At 42.7% G+C, this 3,450-nt stretch overlaps 1 pseudogene; it reads left to right on the plus strand.

Moving 5' to 3' along the window:
- Positions 1-2,839: 2,839 nt before the first annotated feature.
- On the plus strand, positions 2,840-3,450 carry LOC118656518 (annotated as a pseudogene).

Consider the following 3,450-nt stretch of genomic DNA (forward strand, 5'->3'; position numbering starts at 1 on the left):
TTTGGCTAGACTGGCCCTTTGAGATTTGATGCCAGATTTTGTGTGTTCGCCACCCTGAGATTGTGGAGATCATAATAAGAGGCCATAATTTATGAGCTTGGTTAGTGCTCCCCTACCCAGGGATCCTCTGCAGGGGTTACTGTAAGCGGGTGACCCTTCCATAGAGAGGTTGGGTTCTCGGGATGGTGAGAGGGTATATTGGCACATCTTCTCTGATGGACTGGAATTGACAGTGCAGTTGTCATAAGTCTACTTGGGGTGCTTGCTTGGGGGACTTCTGTCTGGTTCCCCACCATCCACCAAACAAGCAGAGTGGAAGTCAGACAGGCTTCTGTCATTTCTGTGTGGGTGGTCCAGCCAGGCTGTTAGCTGCTCCAGGCAGCCTCCAGGGCCTTGTGGTGATAGTTCCAGGAAGGAAGGAATACAGGGATCCTTTGTTCTCTCTGACCTGAGATGGAACGAAAACTGCAAGACTGGTTTGGACATTAAGCCTTGTTTATTTTTTAATCTTTCCTTCCTATCAAAAGTAGAGAAAGGGAGAAAAAGGTCATTACTGGCTCTGGAAAGTAGCAGTGTGCTCCGTGGCAGTTGCAAAAGGGAAAGTCAATAGAAGAAGGTCAATTTGGGCAAAGATAGGGGTTGGTGTCCTTGTGAGACCTTCAGCCCCTTAGCTGAGATACTGGTGGGCACCCACCGGCAGTAGTGTAGGGGTCTTTGAGAACCATGTGAGGAGGGATGCCCTTAGGCATGCTGGCAGGAGATATCCCCACAGAGGCAACAGCAAATGGGAGACCAATGTGGTAGCTAATATTAGCAGTGCTGAGATCCCCCATCATGAATGCTTCCTAATACCACTACAGCTCCTCAGACACTTTGGGGTGAGTTTGAAGGCACTGGGCTTCTGCAGAGCTGGTGCAGACAGATCCAGAGAAATAGTGCTTTGTCATTAGTATTATGCCTCTATCTTCAAAACTGAAATAACTGTATTTTTTTCTTATTATAATAGTAGTACATGCTTGTAAAAATTTCAGAAAATTCAAAAAAGTTTGAAGAAGATTGTAAAAGCCATTTGAGCCTCTACTATGCACAGATAGCCATTGTTAACTTGAAAAATAGCTTTCTAAATTTTAAAATATCCAGGGAGCCAGGGGATATTTTATACATACACATGCTATTATAAACACAGACAAATTCGTGTATATGTAGATATACTTATATAATATATCCATACGTATACATATCTAATGATAAAGATAAAATTTTATTCTATCACCTTTCTCTTGGGGCCAGATGTTGGCTCGCACCAAAGCTTCCAGAATCAGGCAGGATAAAGTCTGAAGACCTATTGAGATAGGAGTCTAAGTAATCAACACCACACGTTTAAACCTTCAATAGTCAGCAAAAACTCACAAAAGGCTTACAGGGAACAGATTTCTTGAGAAAGGACTATTTTACATATGAGTTTTATAAGGTGAAACAAATCAGTGTACAAGGGTATAGAAGTACAGAGGCAGATAGGCACATTAAGAAGTAAACCTCAGGGGAGGGTGTTGAACTCTCAAAGGCCTTTGGGTTGGTATTAATCTTATCCAGGCCTCATCAGGTCTAAAGCCAGTTCACCACAGTATTAATATATATTACATTAATATATATTAGCATATAGTATAGCTATGTAATTTTAAAAGAATTTATACACATTGTTGTGCTGTATAATGTGCTTCCTTAAAAAAAGAAATTATTATGCAAGGTGCTGTGTAATGTGATTTTTTTTTACTGATAAAACTAGTACTGGAGAAGGGGGCTTGTATCTGTGGATGAACTTCCTAATATTGGAACCAGAATTGGACAGTCCCTCTCCCATGGGCAGGCTGTCCTCTGCGTGTGAGGAGGAAGGCGCAGGTTTCCTTTTGGGCAGCTCACTCTCAGAAGGCAGGGGAAATGAGGAGTCTATGCTCTTCGTGCCCATTTTCTCCTCAACTCATGGGTCTGATAAATAAGGGAGTGGAAAGCGTTCTCTAATGCATGTCCTTCACATGGGAGGAAACGTCAGGGGTGTTTCCCAAACACATTCTTTAGTTTTGTGTTCTATTAACCATTAATCCTGGGGTGCAGCCACCCCTGGGAGGGAAACATTAACAGTTCTGAGATCCCCCATTATGAATGCTTCCTCATTGAATAGCATCCTGGAACCACTGCTGAGACAGTTTTGATTTTGCCTCCAAAATAACTCGATCTTTAGTTCCTAGGGCAGTTAGCCCAGAACAAAATTATTTTCTCCGAATTGGATACTTAGTCTAAACCAAAAAGAGTTGGCAAAGACACTGCAGAGACTCAGCGGCATTGAGGAAAGGTAGATACCTCCTTGGTTTGAGCTGGATCAGTTTGCCAGAGTTTATGCCAGTTGTCTGGAGGCCATGGCCTATGAACTTCAAATCAATTGGGAAATAGTTATTGTAAAGATTTTTTTGGACTATGAATTTTCTAGATGGGGGGAGAAATCCGTTATGCATATTTTCTCCTCTCAGAAAAGGACATTGAAGATATTGTTGCTTGACATTGTTCCCTGGGCACTGGGTGGGGGCAACCCCGCCACCTTGTCCAGCCTGCCGGGTCCCCAACCCTCTCACTTTTCTCATTGCACTTGGACAGGCCAGCTGGGAACTCCCAGACGTCCTCTGTGTGGCCAAGAGAAACTTCCTGTGTTCCTACAATGAGGGTGGCACAATGGTGAACTGCTTTCCTCTGTGTCTCAGTAAATCTTCCCAAGAACCCTAGAGATAATGATGATGCTTGAACTGAACAATTAAAGGTTCTGAAATCAAAGATCTTGAGGTTAATAATGGCAGGAAAATCACCACTTTTAAAAGTAATTCTTCTTGGGGATGGTGAAGTTGGGAAGAGTTCTCTAATGAATAGATAGGTGACTAATAAATTTGGTACCTAGCTCTTCTATACAATAGGTGTGGAATTTTAAAATAAAGATTTGGAGTTAGATGGACATTTTGTTACCATGTGAATTTGGGACGCGGCTGGTCAAGAGCAGTTTAGAAACCCGAGGACACCACTTTACATCGGTTCTGACGGTTGCCTGCTCACGTTTAGTGTCAATGATTCTCAAAGCTTTCAGAAGTTGAGTAACTGGAAGAAAGAATTTTTTATTACCAGATGTAAAAGAGTCTGAAGGCTTTTCTTTTGTGATTTGGGTAACAAGGGTGACATAAGTGATCGGCAAGTATCTGCAGAAGAACCCTAAGCCTGATGAAGGAATAATGGGGACTACCTTTACTTTGAAACAAGTGCAAAAGATGCCACGAATGTCACATCTGCCTTTGAGGAAGCCGTTGGAGGACTGCTTGCTACTGAGGATGGGTCAGACCACCTGATTCAGACAGATATGGTCATCTGCACCAAAAGCCCAAGCCTAGCTCATCTCCCCGCTTATCATTATAG

Source organism: Myotis myotis, unplaced genomic scaffold (genome assembly GCF_014108235.1).
Source record: "Myotis myotis isolate mMyoMyo1 unplaced genomic scaffold, mMyoMyo1.p scaffold_m19_p_5, whole genome shotgun sequence".
NCBI classification, from domain to species: domain Eukaryota; kingdom Metazoa; phylum Chordata; class Mammalia; order Chiroptera; family Vespertilionidae; genus Myotis; species Myotis myotis.